This window comes from Bos grunniens, chromosome 17 (assembly GCF_055505025.1).
Source record: "Bos grunniens cultivar Pamir isolate PY7600 chromosome 17, Bosgru_T2T1.0, whole genome shotgun sequence".
Lineage (NCBI taxonomy): Eukaryota > Metazoa > Chordata > Mammalia > Artiodactyla > Bovidae > Bos > Bos grunniens.
In genome coordinates, this window is record NC_141181.1 from 34,353,882 (window position 1) to 34,371,702 (window position 17,821).

Consider the following 17,821-nt stretch of genomic DNA (forward strand, 5'->3'; position numbering starts at 1 on the left):
AAAAGAAGGTTAAATTGTTCTTTGGGTGGAGATGGAGGATAAAGTACGGTGAAGCATAAAAACACTGCTGCCAGTGGACAGCAGGGCCAGCCCACAGCATCTAAGTACATGCATATGCATGAGGGACACAGAGAGGAAATTCTGGGCTGAGCTACCTGAGGCCCTCAACCCTCCAGGCAGCCCTTAACAGAGGAGTGGTAGCCTTGGCTCTCGGAGAATGCAATGGCAACCCACTCCAGTACTCTTGCCTGGAAAATCCCATGGACAGAGGAGCCTGGTAGGCTGCAGTCCACGGGGTCTCTAGGAGTCAGACATGACTGAGCGACTTCACTTTGACTTTTCACTTTCATGCATTGCAGAAGGAAATGGCAACCCACTCCAGTGTTCCTGCCTGGAGAATCCCAGGGACGGGGGAGCCTGGTGGGCTGCCATCTATGGGGTCGCACAGAGTCAGACACAACTGAAGGGACTTAGCAGCAGCAGCAGCAGCCTTGGCTCTTACTCTGTTGACTTTAACCTGGACGGGAAAGAGGCTGAAAGCTGTACCTGGGTTGGCATCCCTCTCCTTAGGCCCCCAGAACCACAGAGCAAGTTTCAGCTCATGCACATTGTACTCATTTGCCAATAGCCCTGAAAATATGGACAAACACATGCATGGAAAAAAAGAAAGCGGCTGGCCTCCATCCCTCCAATGCACACAAATAGTGTGGCCCAGATCTCCCCATTTGGTGTGAGATTTCGCTGACACTGCACCATCTTCATTAATGCCACCAAGAAATTTCAACCTTAGGCAGCCTTTATCTTCATGGCTTTTTTTCCTTAACTACAATATCCTGTTACTTTTTTATTTCACATACTAATTCTGCATGATTTATTCAGCTGTCTCAGGAAAATGCTATGTTACCATACCACAAAAGACATTAAACTTCATGCAAAGTCCTCCAACATTTAGGGCCTTCATTTTTATCATAAAGCTTTCTTATTCAATCCCCCCAGAAGCAGTGAATAGGGTAACAATTTAACTATTTCTTTGAATGTGTAAAATGATTTTCAATTGTCCCCTGCTTATATTGAGAAAGGATTTTCATTTCCAAAGTAACTTCACTTGGCAGTGGACTTTCAAAATAAGTGATGGTCACAAAGCCATGACTAACTTTAGATACATGTGTGTTAGTGATTCCCAGAAGGTTGACTACCTCTGGCATTGCTAAATCAGGAGGGGACAGCCCACAAGTCTCCCTTTGGCAACAAGCGCCCACATGTAGTCAGAAGTACATAAAAGGAAAAAGTGAAAACAGCCTCTGTTTTTGCCAAAAGCCTGTCTCAGCATTGCCTCTGTGTGCTGTAACCCCAACACCTAAAGCCTGGATGCCATCTATTTTGATACCTCAGGAATGAAAAATTCTTGCTATTGATACTTCTCTGGGTTTGACCTTTGCTCATTCTAATCTATGATATCCAGGGGTATCTTACTCTCTGAGTTCCAACTCCTTCCTTATCTGTCTAAAACCTAACCAAGCCCCTCCCACCAATTCATGACTCTTCATCCTGTTCCTCTTCCTACTTGCTGATCTACTGCTGCCCTGGGGTGACAATTTGGCACAAGTCTGCACACTCTGAGGACCAGCACTCCCTGAACAAGGCATTACATGCTTTTCAGAATTCATCACACACAAATTATTTAAAGAGTCCCTATAAATACACATTTAGATTTTAAAGAAAATGCAGTGCCACTGCTGAGATTTCTCCAGAGAAGAATTCATGGTGAAAAAAAAAGCCTTAAAGGTGGGAATGAAAAGGGCATGGCCTTTCATTCTACCAGGCCTGTGACTTGACCCCACAGAGGTGGACAGTCAGCTGTGACAGCAGCCTTCAGGGTAGCAAAGGCCCCACTTTCTGTTCAGCTCCATATCTATGACCACCAATGACCAGTGTTATTCCCTCAGAAGGTTGACCCCCACCACCAGCTGAGACTGGCACAGAGCCCACCGTCTGGTCCGCTTGCAAATGCCTTCTTAAACCACCTTCTACGAACAGCTCGGTTCTCAGGCTACCCCCAGCACAGCTGTGGCCAGCTGCGCTCAGCCTCTGGCCCAGCCATGGATTATGTACCAGATGATTCTTGTCCACTGAAAATACTAGAAACAACTAGGAATACCTTGTATGGCTGAGAAATCAGATCCACCGAGAGAGACCAAAGGAAAGCTATGACATTTGAGGAACAGGCGAACATTTCTGCTGCAAACTTTCCCTGAGACAGGTATATTATGAGGAAATGTATCCTTTGGATTCCCAGACACCCATTTGTTTTCTGATTCCTTTTTTTTTTTTTCATTTTGTTTCTTTCTGGTGGGAGGAAATTTAGGAGAAGAATTCTCCCATACTTTATCCAATACTTTTTCTTTTCTCCTTGGTCAAAGACCGTAAAAACAACTTTTGCTGGAATGTTGTCACAGTTCTGAATTTGGAAACCGATATAACTCTAGCTGGCAAGGGTGAAGAACACAGGCTCCACACGGTATAATGAGCAACACTTTTTAGAACTCAGAAAACTGACCAACATCCACGAATGAACTTGGTCCACCCAAATATTTCTATGTATTACAAGTAGATAATTAAACTCTGAATCACCACTTTCAGACAGATAATTTAAACTCCACAGAGTAGCTGGATTACTTCAAGGTAAAAGCGTTATTGACATCTAAGCATTATTAACCTTTTCAAAATGTTTCTTGGCAGAACTTCCTGGTGGCCTTCACTGAGTTTCTGTCATTCTTTCCCTCCTTCTGCTCCGTGCTGTCCCACACTCAGGGACTGGAAGGTTTGGATCATTTTTGAAGTGGATGAGGGAAGAGACTGAGAAAGAAAATAATTGAAGAGTGGGTTTACTCTCTAATGGTAACAAATATCTAACTTGAAAGAGGCCTAAGAATAAATCTCCTCTATGTGGACAGCCACATATAAAAATCTTTGAAAAAAATAATCCCAGTATTTAACTCTGCAAACATTAATGCAATTCCATTTGATTCACTTTTTCCCAATATACCTTAAGTCTACTCGACTTTTCCCTTTCAAAGAGCTAAGTGAACTCCTGTCTCCCTACTCACTAATTATTTAAAGAGATGATTCAGTGCTGTGTTTAAAAATGTAAGAAGCTTTATTAGTAAGGGTCAATATCCAGAGCATGGCAAAATCGTTTACTTCATGATACTTCTTAAAATTCTTTTCCCACTGACAAATTTGGCCCTTTCACAGAGGCAGGACCAGTGAGCTTCTGGAAGGAGAAAATCTCGAGTTTGCCAAGAGTCTCCCCTACTGGGCTGATGACACCTATTAAAACTCCAAAAAGGAAAATCCTCCAGAGGTCAGGCAGCAGGCGTTTCAGTCCCAGGTCCCACTGTTTCTCAATCTGAACTGAGTCTGCCAACGGCGCACCAGGGTTCCAGGTGCCTGAAGGAACATGAATTGTTTTGCAACTTTAAAGGTATCCTACTGAAAAGAGGGGTCATGCAGAGATGATGGTACTGTTTCTGAGAAATTTTAGTGGGACCCAACTCATGTGTGGTCAGTTGTGTTCGACTCTTTGCGACCCCACGGATGATAGCTTGCCAGGTTCCACTCTCCATGGGATTCTCCAGGCAAGAATCCTGGAGTGGGTTGCCATTTTCTACTCCAAGAGGTCTTCCCAACCCAGGAATTGAACCCACGTCTCCTGCATTGGCAGGTGGATTCTTTACCACTGTTCTACCTGGGAAGCCCAAGTGGGGCTCAGAGCCTGCTGCAAATCCATTTGGCATTCCTTTTCTTCTAATACCAGCCATACCCACACTGTATCTCAGGGCATTAAAAGGAGTTTTTCACATGTCAGAGTTCCCTGGTAGCTCAGACGGTAAAGAGTCTGCTTATAATGCAGGAGACGTGGGTTCGATCCCTGGGTTGGGAAGATCCCCTGGAGAAGGAAATGGCAACCCACTCCACTACTCTTGCCTGGAAAATCCCATGCAGAGAGGAACCTGGTAGGCTACAGTCCATGGGGTCGCAAAGAGTAGAACATGACTGAATAACTTCACTTTTACATTTCAGAAGCAATTGGGAAAGAACAGATTTCATTGAAAGCATGCTCATTGTGGATTTAAAATTATAGCTATGTGGATCCTGGGGCAGAGAAAAGAGCAAGAGTCATCTTGTGACAGAAACAGGTATAGTTATCCCTTGCTAACCTTTTGTCTTCTATAGTCATAGAATTCCTGAGCTAGTTGGGCATTTGGCCCCCTGGAATAAAGACTCTTTTTCCCAGCCATTTTGCATTTAGGTGTAGCCATTTTTTAAAAAATTCTTGCCTGAAGGATCTTAATAAAAGTAATGTGTGGATCTTATGATAAATATCCCTAAAGGGAGAGAGTGGACTTCTCTCCTTTCTTCTCCTTCCACCTGCTACCTGCAGAGTGGCAAGATGGCTGGAGCTTAAGCAGCATTCTTAGACCATGGGGTGACCTTATGAAGAGAGGTCACAGGTGATGAAACATTAAGCTAGGAGGCACGAGATCCCTGCAGGCTTCAGGGAGCACAGCCTTGCTAATAGCATGGAACTTCTTTTCTCCAGACATACAACAGAGACATAAACTATCTTGTTTTGAGTTTTAGTGTTACTTTAAACCAACTTTCCTCCCAATATATCATCCAACACATTTTTTACAGTGCCTCAGCTAGAAATGTTTCCAGATGCAGTTTGTTTTTGTTGTTTAAGTATCTCCATAGCTTTAAAACAAAAAAAAAGCAAAAAAGAAAATCAAAGGCTGCCATTGACATAACAGTTTCCTGCATATTTATTTCCAAGCAGAAGAAAAACTAGGGAGTTTTTTTCTTCTCCCTTGTTTTGCCAGTTTCTCTCATACCACATCCTATTTCAGTTTTCTCACCCAGTCTATACCGTGGAGTTTTTAACCATCCATAGGATGGGGTTTTTTTCAGCAAGTAATTACAACACATACAAAAACTGAAGTGTTCACAGAGCCTCAGAGAACTTTGAAAACACTTTTTTGAGAACAGCCATTTCAGTAGTGCAAGGCCACTGATCAACTAAGAGTTCAGAGATCAGCACTGATATCTTCTGGGATCAAATGCTCAGCCTTGGAACTTAGCATTAGAAACTTATTGAAAAAAATCTTCTAAATATATCTAAATATTAATCAGTAATCCCCAAACATGTTCACTCATATGAGCTACTCCTTTGAAAAGTGTAAGCTTTATGAGGTTAGAAAGAGGAAGACTATCTGGCACATATATTTACTCAATAACTATTTATAGAATGAATCAGCCAACATTATCTGGTCTGCTTATTTTTATTCATCTGCTTATCTCTTCCATCTCCTCCTAAACCTGGCTTCACAGCAGGGAAGAGAATGAGAACGACTCTGAGGACAGGCATCAGGGAAGGCACTTAATCAAGTGGGAGGTGGTTTCCATTTTCCACTCAGAGGAACTCCGGTAGACATGAATAGAGTGTCTTCCCCTCCAGAATCGCACACCCCGTTTAGACTTTTTTTTTCCACCAAAAATTCTGCATTGATCTTGTCACTCACTTACTTTAAACCTTCCATACTTGGCAACATAGCACCATGATTTAATGGTGAAATGGTTGAAAAGAGACTGGGTCTTGAAGTCAGGGAGACGAGGGTACAAAGCTCTTTTCATCACTCAGTTGAGGAAATGAATTCACCCTCTAACTCTCCTTTTTCTCTCTCTCTTTTCCTATTAAACTGAGATGAGAGTATTAATAAGGACTTTGATGGATTATTACAAGAGTGAAATAAGACACTGGCTCATTGTCTGGTGGGCTTCCCCTGTGGCACTATGGTAAAGAACCTACCTGTCACTGCATAAGATGTCAGAGATACGGGTTCAATCCCTGGTTGGGGAAAATCCCCTGGAGGAGGGCATGGCACCCCACTCCAGTATTCTTGCCTGGAAAAATCCCATGGACAGAGGAGCTTGCAGAGGGCAACAGTCCATGGGGGTGCAGAGTTGGACACAACTGATAGGACTGAATCACACATATAGTGAGGGCAGCACAACAACACCCACTGCAGAGGTTACACTGGTTGTGGCCATGAGTTCTGGTGATGCTCTGGAACAGGGCTGCTCTGCGACACAAGTAGCTGATGTCCCTGGAAAGATGAGTAGGCACATATGAGCTCGACTCTCTAGTTCTGATTTTCTCATCTGAAAATTAAAGACTTAGACCAAAGAATTTCTAGAAACTGTCTGTCCAACTTGTCCAACTCGTATTCAGTTAGCATGGCATTATGACCCTTTGTTAAAACAATTGCAAAAAATGGTAAACATGTTTCTTTTTTTCTTAATCAGAATTTAGGGAAAACTGTATATTTGTATTGGATATTTCTCACTTGTGACTCACTTGTTGGATGACTTGTCAAGTCTAAATATACTCAATTTCATGTTCCACAAACATCAAATAATTGGGAATCCCATGATTCATATAACCAACAGGAGTATTGAGAAAACCATTTAACAAATGCAGAAAGAATGCATGCCAAAAAATTGTTGCCTTAATGGTATGATTCTCTGAAATAGTTTTATAAATTAAGCATAAATGCAATTCTTTTGTGAAAATTATTTTTAACTTACCATATCACTATGTCAAACATTTGAACCCATGAGCTATATTAAATGTGTAAGATAACAGAAAATATATATAATGGTCTATGTCCTGGGTTCCTGGCACTCAGCTCCTAAAATTTTTGTAATTTCTTAAGTGATAAAGAGGCTGGGAGCATCTTTTGTTCTAATATTTGATCTTTGACCTTGGTTCCTTACAGGGTTCCTGAATTTGCTGGGGGAAGAAGTGTCTTCTGTTTTAATGAGGCAACTCTGGCAGAGGAGGGGATCTCCTGGCCTGCTCCTGGATGGAGGGTGCCCACAGGAAAGACTAAGCCATGATTAGAAGCTTAGGATTCTCAGCCCTGCCCTCATTCTCTTGAGAAGAGAGAAGGACTGAAAATAGAGTAAACACTCAATCATGCCTATGTGAAGCATCCATAAAATTCCAAATACACAGAGTTCAGAGAGCTTCCAGGGCTACACATCACCCTGGAAGGGCAATGCAAATAACTCCACCCGGGCAGAAGCTCCTATGCTCAGGACCCTCCCGGACCGCACCCTGTGTTTCTCTTCATCTGGCTGTTTCTTTGTATCTCTTATCTTATCTTTTAATAAACTGGTACACGTGTTTCCCTAAGTTCTGTGAGCCACTCTAGCAAATTCATCCAACCCAAGGAAGGGGTCATTGGAACCTCCCATCTATAGCCAATTGGTCAGAAGAATAGATGATGACTTGAGTTTGTGACTGGCATCTGATGGAGGGAAAGAGGAAGTTGATCTTGTGGGACTGAGCCCTTGGCCTGCAGAATCTGACAGAGTGTCCAGATAGATTATATTAGAATCTACTTAAGTTCTAAGACACCCAGCTGGTGTCACAATTGCTTGTCATGGGGAAAAAACCTCCACACATTTGGTGAACAGAGGTGTCAGGAGTGTTTTGTGAGTGAGAAAAAGAGACACACCAGGAATAAAAACATAGGAGGGAAGAACAGGGTTTTTCCCTACAGCAGAAGGGAAAGACTGGGTCATTTTTCCATTTCCATAAATATATAGCTTGAGATTTTAAACCCATTTTTCTCTTTGGCAAAACATCCAATATGCTAAAGACTTTCACATTAGAGACAAGATGATTTTTGGAAGCACAGACAATAAACAAGAAGCATTTTGCTTCAACTATAGCATACAGGAGTCTGACGACTTTTCTTTCGTCAGTGCTGGAAAGCCATCAATGTGGCTCCCCTAAGAGTAGGATTGTTGCTGTTTAATCACTTCATATTTGGTCCATGGACAGTGGCCCACCAGGCTCCTCTGTCCATGGGATTTCCCAGGCAAGAATACTGCCATTTCCTTCTCCAGGGGATCTTCCGAGACCAGGGATCAAACTGAAGTCTTCAGCTTTGCAGATAGGTTCTTTACCACTGAGCCACCTGCAAAGCCCAAGAGGAGGATACTTGATTCTTTTAAACATCTGGCATCCAACTTGCCACCACTGAAAATGGCTAAAATAGCATGTCTTGTTTCTTAACTATAAAAGTCATGAGTCAAACCCAGATCCCTGGGGAGCCTGTTGTTCCTGAACTACATGAGGGACTAAATGCTCAGAGTGAGGGGAAAAAAAAAAAAATTAGTTCTGAAACTTTTGGACAAATAAGGAGAATCACTCTGAACAGAGACTAAATTGGATTGGAACATATGTTTGGTTTATGCAGCCAAAGTACATAATCAAGTATAACAAAACAAAAGCTTGATACCAGACTTGCCAGGGAAACTTGTTTTGTCATTCTGAAATCTGCTCCACTTTAAGCAAATCTTCCCCAAACCAGAAACAAATATCTAATCACACACACTGTTACTGGTCTTGGTTCACTGCACTGATTGTAAAAGTAAGAGATCAGTCCACTATTGGGAGAAAATCCTGGTTATTTAAATTTAGTTTTCCAGTTGAGAAGTTACTTTGAATGTATCTTAGCTAAGTACACACCTACTGTGCCCTGTAAGATATACTTGCCAAACTGCTAGAAATCAATCAAAAGGTCACTTTTCCTATGTGCTTACCACTGAGGCAGCCATACTGAAAGACATAAAAGTCAAACCTCCTGTTTTCATGATTGCTGCCTAATTAACTGAGCAGTTATTAATATTTGCAAATCCCAACTCTAAAAGCTTAGTAAGAATGAAATAATTCAGGGACTTCCCTGAAGGTCCCGTGGTTAAGACTCTGAGCTTCCAAGGCAGGGGGAGCAAGTTAGATCCCTGGTTGGGGAACTAAGATCCCACATGCCACGTGGTATGGCCAAAATAAAATTTTGAATACCATTGACTATCAATTCCAGTTCTCAAGTTCAATTGATTCAAAAACTATGATTCTAAAATTACTGTATAGGCTTATATTGATATACCTTACTGTTACTACTCAAAATTTCCACCTACATGTGGAACCATTGTTTCTGTTCCTAGAACCACTTCTTCCTGAAAGTAGCTTCCATTTCCAGTTTAATGCTGGATCTTTATCTTCTGCCCATCTTTTCCAACTCCCCTCTCAATCTAACTTGCTTTTCCCACTTTCCCCACCTTCTAGTCCATTCTTTCAGTCCTTCTCCTCTCTCCCCCAAAGGTCAGAAACTGCAATCAAGACCACATCTTTCAGGGTACTCACCAACATTACAAGGTTTATACACTAATATACCTTATTAAAAATCTATAAAATTCCACATATACTTCTTTTAAGTACACATGCATAAGTCGAAGGCAATGGCACCCCACTCCAGTTCTCTTGCCTGGAAAATCCCATGGATGGAGGAGCCTGGTGGGCTGCAGTCCATGGGGTCGCACAGAGTCAGACACGACTGAAGTGGCTTAGCAGCAGCAGCAGTCTTAAGAAAATTATCTTTTATATCCATATTGAGAAGAAAAACAGTGAGATGTATGGTCTTATTCTCTCAGCTGGAAAACATTCTAAAGGAACTTTTAGATGTTTCTTTTTAAAAAATATCACTTAGTATTTGTCTACAGGACAGAACATGAAATATATGATTTTCAATGTTCTGGCCCCAACCTATCTCTCCAGACTTTCTTTTTCACCAAACTTATGCCCATGTCCACTCTCTGAACCCAAACCTTATAAACTACTTAAAAAATAAATATATATGTTTCAAAGCCAAACTCAAGGATCACATTTTCATGGATCACAGATCAAAGCTGACTGATTCCCCTGAGTAGAATAAGCCCCGTTTTATGCCCTCACTGATATCTGATCCAGTTCCTGTAACAGCACTTATAATAACCAGGATACATACGGTTTGGCATTCTGGAACTAAGTCTTCTTCCACGATTGTCCTCACCATCTCAATCCATGTATCTATTTCCAGAGCTGCCACACTTTTACCTGACTCTCTCCCAAAGGCCACATTTGACCGGTCTAGAATTGGGCCCATGGTCTAAGCCAGGATGATCAGAGAACTTCTCAATAATTTTTTTTTTTCTTACACCAAAGCTTTGAACTCATTGGAAAAAACCTTGATGCTGGGAAAGATTGAAGGCAGGAGGAAAAGGGGACAACAGAGGATGAGATGGTTGGATGGCATCACCAGTTTGATGGACATGAGTCTGAGCAAGCTCAGGAGTTGGTGGTGGATAGGGAAGCCTGGCGCGCTTTAGTCCATGGGTTCGCAAAGAGTCAGACACGACTGAGCAACTGAACTGAACTGAAGCTGTGAAAGTTAATTGATCATCTTGGAGGAAAGCACAGCGTGGATGGCCAAGAGTTTCAGTAGTGAGACAGCACCACAGGGAATGAATCTGGCCTGCAGTGAGGGACAGTGAGGGTGTCACTGTGAAGAAAAACACAGGTAGAAGAGAGAAATCCAGTGCTTGGGGAAGTTACCACTGCCAGTTGTCCCCAAAGTTTGGTTGCATCCCTGTCTTTCATGCTTTGTTCAGAACTTCACTGGACTCTGTAGGCCAATGTATACCCATTTTTATTAAACTAACAGGCTGGGTCTCTGTCACATGTCACTCAGAGAGTTCTAACTCAATAATTGTCCTAATTTTTTTTTTTCTTCATACGTCTGTTTCCCTTGAACAGACTGCAAGCTTCTGGAATGCATGGGATATGTGTTGTTTATCCTCAGTGCAAAGCAAGATTCCTGGCACAGAGTAGCCTTTAAATGAATAAATAAATGAGGAAGTGAATGAGTTAAGTGAGTATAACATGAACTAATTAATCTACACTAATAGCTACTTATTCTATTCAGCTGCATCCTATATTTTCACTCTGGCCATTGGTCAACTGTTTTAGGTTCTAAGGTAACTAATTTAAGCACATCCAATCAATCTAAAAAGGGAAATGGAATAGAAAACATATACAAAGATAAACACATAAACATAATTAGCCATGGAAATAGCTACTTATCTTGTTTATTACTGGTTAAATAACAATTTATATTAGGTAAAAGAAAAATCAACATTCTTTCTAAGCGGACCGTAATTTTAAACTTGGGGACCATCATGATACCAAAACACATATTAAGTAAAAGTTTCTCTCTTTTTCTTGTTTTGACTTTAATAACCTTTATGTCAATACATTTTTCACACAGATCTTTATAGACACAATAGTCATAATACCAATGAAAGCTTTAAAATATGATGTCAATGTCATTGTAAAGATAATTTATTAAATCCTTCCTTCAAAAAAGTAACAAAATGTTTCCTCCATAAGGATAAATTTTTAAGAGAAATTAACAGAAGATTGAGTGAAGATAGCGTGGTTGGTTTATACTCTTTTCCCACCAAAAAAAATATAATTGGTGGTGGGAGTGGCCTGGGTCTCATAGCACTGCAAGATGACTAACAGTGTATAGACCACACAAACCACCCACAATGAGCTGTCATCCATTCAGCTCCATTTGAGGGAGGGAAATGAGGGTTTTAGGCTTCCAAACTTCACGAGGACTTATAGTACTCTGAGATTTCCACTTAGCTCCTGCTTTTGTCCAAATTATCTTACATTCCAGAATTCTAGACTCAGCCAACACCAGATGGATGCTTCAAGTTTCCAGAGATCTGAACCTGAAGCCCACAGGAAGCACTGCGAGCAGGCTCAGGGCCTGAGATGCTGAGAGGGCTCTCAGGGGGATGATAAACAATCGCTTTGCATCTAGTCAGCTCGACAAAGCTGGCAAGAGGCTCACCCTGCAGCTGTAGGGAGGTACAAGTCGGTTCTCTGGCTACTGGAACCCTTGGCCAACTCTTCTCAGAAATGATTCTATCACAATCACCAATGTTTCCTCCTCAAGGTCTTATTTCAAAACTATTTAACGTCAAATTTCTGAGACCTCTAAGGAGAGATATCACAGCAACTTCTCTAACCTGTTGGAACATTTAACCACAATGTCACATCACCGTGATTTCTAAATTACATTCCTCAGGTTGCAGCCAAAGTCCTTTTCCATGTTCTCTCCTCGGGGATGATAAACTACAAATAATCCCTCTTCTGAGTGAACAGCACTCCTCCTATTTAAGATAGCTGTCCCACTTAATATTTTCAAGGTCTTATTTTATGACCAAATAACCATCTGTGTGCTTCTCCTCAGAACCATTCCCAAGTTCTTTTTATAAACAGGGAGGTCCTAAGCTGGATATAATATGGACAGGAACACTTCATAATCTCCTTCTACCCCAGTTTTTGAGACGTATGAGTTATGAGTGTGTGCTCAGTCGTGACTGGCTCTTTGCGACCCTATGAACTGCAGGAGCCTGCCAGGCTCCTCTGTCCATGGGATTTCCCAGGCAAGAATACTGGAGTGAGTTGCCATTTCCTTCTCCAGGGGATCTTCCTGACCCAGGGATCTAAGCCATATCTCCTGCATTGGTAGGTGGATCCTTTACCACTGAGCCATCTGGGAAACCCCTACAAAATTTAGCTGTAAAACCTTCAAGAGGTACTCTGCTCTCAACATACATATTCTCACACAACATAACCACAGTTCCTATGATCTTGCAAAGGAGTGTCCAGAAAAAACCATCTATACTCATCATTTCCTTACCCTACATGCCACCTCAACCCAGGATAATCTGGCTTTTGTTCACACAATTTGAACTGTTCTTGCCATAACCTGAGTTAACAAATCTAATGAACAGTTTTTGGTTCATATCTAAGCAAACTTCTTGGCCTTGTTCGACTACCATGCTTTCTTCTATCTGGTGACATCACTTATTCTTCCTCTTCTCAGGAAGCACCTTTCAGATTTCCTTCAAGGGATCTCCTTGCCTGCCTTTTAAATGTTCATGATCCCCAAGATTCCTGTCCAGGCAGCCCTCTCTTCTCTTCATCCCAGCTCCCTGCCCTCCCTGGGTCGGCCCTCTTCCTCCCATATTGTTCAGTTCAGTTCAGTTATCCAGTTGTGTCTGACTCTTTGCAACCCCATGGACTGCAGCAGACCAGGCTTCCCTGTCCATCACCAACTCCCAGAGCTTGCTCAAATTCATGTCCATTGAGTTGGTGATGCCATCTGACCATCTCATTCTCTGTCGCCCCCTTCTCCTCCTGCCTTCAATCTTTTCCAGCATCAGGGTCTTTTCCAAGGAGTCAGCCCTTCACATCAGGTGGCCAAAGTATTTGAGCTTCAACTTCAGCATCAGTCCTTCCGATGAATATTCAGGACTGATTTCCTCTAGGATTGACTGGATTTCCTTTAGGGTTTCCTTTAGGATTGATCTCCTTGTAGTCCAAGGGACTCTCAAGAGTTTTCTCCAACACCACAGTTCAAAAGCATCAATTCTTCAGCCTGTAACATTAGCCATGCTCACATCCCAATGAGTATTAGACCAATGTGTTTGGCTTAGCTTTTCCCCCATAATTTTCAGTTCCTCTTTTGCAATGCCTGCTAGGAGTTGCACCCACTATTAAAACTCAACATGTTCAGAACTTCGTGTCTCATAAGGTTATAAGGCATCCTTTGAAGCAAATGGCACAGCATTTACCCAGATTCTCAAGCTAGAAATCCGAGAATGCCTGCCTCTTCTTTTATTCATACATTCATTCACTCAAAAACTCTCTATATTTGCATCTCCCCTATTTTAACACAATGCAACATACTTGGATAGGATAGTGAGCAAAACAAATAAATGCCCTACCGCAGTAACAAAATAGAGGTTAAATAAACTCCCACACAAATGTGTTCGTGTTATAGATTGTTATAAATTTACTGAGGTAGAAGTATGGTATGAAGTAAGGAAAACTACTTCGGGCTTTAAGGAAGTCACATTAAGCTAAGCCTGAGGGTGAGTCTTCCTGGTTCTGCCCATCTCCTTCCTCTCCTCTGCAACACACGTGTGTTCCCTTGAAGTCTCATAATTTCATGGTAGCTAAGCAATAGCATAAATATTTATTTCTCACCAATTACACCATCCAGTCTCCTAAAATGTAAATTGGATTCCTGTTGCTCCCACACTAAATATCCCTCACAATCTTCCCTTCAGTCTTCCCTGTCGGCTCAGTGGTGAAGAATCTGTCTTCAATGCAGGAGACGTGGGTTTGATCCCTGGGTCGGGAAGATGCCCTGGAGAAGGAAATGGCAACCCACTCCAGTATTCTTGCCTGCAAAATCCCATGGACAGAGGAGCCTGCTGGGCTAGGTCCGTAGGGTTGCAAAAGAGTTGGACCCAGACCTAGCAACTAAAGAACAACAACAAAAATCTTCCCTTCACTGTGAGGTCAAAATCTAAGCCCATTCAATACCACACATGGGAACCTTCACGCACTGATTAGAGCTTTCTTTGATTCATGAAAACATTTGTGCAGAGTCGCTCATGTAGAATGTCCTTCCCTCCACGCAGTCCCTTACCTGATGATTTTCTATTCACTTTTTAGTACTCATTTAGTACCTATTCTAAATGACTTACAGTCCAGGCCATCTGATTCCCCAACTCCAGAAAGCACCATTCACATGGGCTCTGGGGAGGTGCCACTGGTGGGGAATTCTAGGTCACCTGCAGATGTCCAGAGCTACACAGGGACTGAGCCCTGCCCCATGGTGCGGACTACCCACAGCAGTGCTTCCACAGGACCTGGACACAGAGCTATCAGAGTACTGTCCACACTGTATTGTCCTGGCTTGTTTTCCATGACCTCCCCGACTGACCCCCCTTGCAGGCAGGGTTCATGTGTTTGCTTCTACATACAAGCTCATGGCAACATGCCTGGCCTTCGGTACATGCTCAAACACTGTTTTGGGAAATTTGAAATGAAGCAAAATATTGTCAAACAAAAAGGAGAGAAAATAAAATAATGGACAATTTATTTTGCCATTCTTATGCAAGTTTGTATGAGAGACTGTGTCTTTGATGGGTGGTCATTTTCCAAAGAGTGCCTTAGGGTGTCTTCCTCTTTTCATGCTTTTGCCCTGAAGAACCTAATGGTTAATATATTTGCTTCCAGTGCCACATGGCCCTACTACTCCAGGGATAACTCCTTCCAGGACAGTCTTATAATGTAATCAAGCTAAAATATCCCTTTTTTCCATCTAACTTGAAAAACTGTGTTTCCATGGGCATAAAAGGAAGATGTACAATACAGGAAACACTATTAACTCTGAAGTACATCTCCCTTCTCTCTCTATGCATTCTAGGAACCTATCTGCAAATCTTATCACTGCTGAGGAGATTCAGTGACTTAGAATAACAAAGTCTTAAGACCCTGATGCTAGGAAAGACTGAGGGCAGGAGGAGAAGGGGGTCGCAGAGGAAGAGATGACTGGATGGCATCACCGACTTGATGGACATGAGTTTGAGCAAACTCTGGGAGATAGTGAAGTGAAGGGAAGCCTGGCGTGCTGCTGTCCATGAGATCACAGAGTCAGACACAACTTAGCAACTGAACAACAAATTTAAACATTCCTTATTTATGTCTTTTAGTTTATAAACAACTTTTAATGAGCTGGGGATGAGAAAGCCAGGGGCCAAATCCTGTGCTGCCATATTCCTGCACAGAACTTTAAAGATTCCAAGAATTCTAAATTCCAATGTACTTTCCTGGCCATTATGAAGGTACATTTGTCAAAGGAGGAGGATAGAACATATTTTATTTAACAATCTATTACTTTAACTTACAATTTCAAAATATTTAGACGTATTATATGTGGCTCTCCATTCATAATTTCACAATGGGACCCACAAACAGCAGGGAAGTTCTGAAGTGTTAAAATTATTTGGTAATACTAAACAAGATGAAAAATGAGAGACAGAAGTAGAGAAAAGAGAGAAAGAACCTCATATAAACAACATTAAAAATGAAAAGTGGACATTATTGGGTACAGCAGAAATTACATAGAATACTAAGAAAAAAGCCTGTTATTTAAAATAATCAAATTCATAGAAAAGCATAGTTTACCAGAATTGCTTTATGTTTAAATAAAAAACCTAAATAGTCCTATCACATTAAATTAAGCAAAAAATTAAAATTAAAAAGTAGGTAAAATTTTTCCATAAAGGAAAAATAAAATAACTGAGATCTGAGTATTTTATGTGTAAGTTCTATCAAAACATTCAAGAAACAAATAATTCCAATATCATACAAACTCATTCAAAAATAATTAAGAAACAAAAATGTTCAACTCATTTTATGAAACTGTTACACTCTTGATTCCAAAACTAAGGAAGGACATACAGAGAAGAATGTGACATATTAATCCCATGTGTGAATATCGATGCAAAATGCTAAACCAAATATTAGCAAGCCAAATCCAGTAATTAATAAAAATGCTATACTAAGTTTAGTTTGCCCCAGAAGTGCTAGAATGATTTGTCATTAGAAATTCTATCAACAAAATTCATTACTTTAATAGATTTAGTGGGAGAAAAGTATGACCATCTCAAAAAATACTGGAAAGACATTAAATGAAGTTCAAATTTGATTCATAATAGGTATTTATAATGGAAGAATATTTCCTTAAATAGATATGAGTACCCAGTAAAAAATAGAAAAAAAAAAAGCAAAAGTTATACTGAATGATGAAACATCAGAAGTATTCCCATTAAAATCAGGAACAAGTAAAGGAAAAGAAATAAAAGTTAATTTCTAGAAGTGGAATAACTGAGCGATAGGGAATGAATATTTTTCAATAGACACTACAGAAATAACCTCCCGAAAAGGTTCTGCTATTACAACCCGCACCATCAATATATGAGTGACGATTTCCCCACACTTCTATCAACAATGTTATTCTCTTTAATCATTGCCATCTGATTAAAACAACAAAGTTCATTCTAGCTTTGTGAAGTGCCTATTCATGTCCTTCGTAGAGCCTTACTTTTACTTCTGGTTGTCAGAGCACACCATTAGTACTGAACTGGGGGCAGGGGGTCTAAGAGAGGTTGCTAGCAGTCTTAACTGAGCCTAATGGTTTCAGTCAAAACGGATAAGTATCTTGATAGAAATTTGACCCAAAAGAGATAAACCTGCTCAGTATAACAATGTCATCTGCATCAGAAATTGAGTGAGGAAATCCTTTCCTTTGTCTGATGCCTACTCCAGCCCTTCCAGAGGCTTCACGGTAGGCAACACAGAGAAATAGTTCTGGGGTTCTCAACCCTGAAACTCCCAAAAGGAATGGTCTTTAAGATTCCAAAGTGGAGATGATGCTGCCCTCAATCAAGGGTCCTCAGGTGAGTGTATGGGCTACAACCTCAAGCCTAGAGAGGTGACCATCAACAGAGGCACTCCCCTTGCTGCCGGGTCTATGAAAACTCAGTGATAAGAAGACGAGGGAGCTAAATTCTCTTAGGTTTTTGATTTAACTTATTTCTCCTAGCAAAGACCTTTTTGACAGATGGATGTTTCCACAGAAACCCATTCTGTGACCACAGATTCAGCATCAGAGTTGGTAACCCAAATGTTAGTTACTCAGTCATGTTTGACTCTTTGTGACCCCACGGTCTGTAGCCTACCAGTCTCCTCTGTCCATGGGATTTCCCAGGCCAGAATACTGGAGTGGGTTGCCATGTCCTTCTCTAGGGGATCTTCCCGACCCAGGGACTGAACCCAGGTCTCCTGCATTGCAGGCAGACTCTTTACCATCTGAGCCAGCAGGGAAGACTGAAAGTGGAGAGAAGTAATTAACCCAAGCCTGTTGCTTAAATCACCAGGAATAGGAGGGCTAACACATTCCAGAGTTGTATGGCTTTTGAAGCCCTTCCCAACAGC

At 41.4% G+C, this 17,821-nt stretch overlaps 2 long non-coding RNA genes across 3 annotated transcripts in view; one reads left to right on the top strand and one right to left on the bottom strand.

Moving 5' to 3' along the window:
- The window catches only part of LOC147355178 (uncharacterized), a 99,140-nt gene that overhangs the window by 49,662 nt on the left and 31,657 nt on the right, over positions 1-17,821 (bottom strand). The window lies entirely within an intron of this gene.
- Positions 2,444-7,258, top strand: LOC147355180 (uncharacterized). The gene is made up of 2 exons (XR_015144362.1): positions 2,444-4,199; positions 6,840-7,258. It is a non-coding gene; the product is annotated as an uncharacterized LOC147355180 (long non-coding RNA).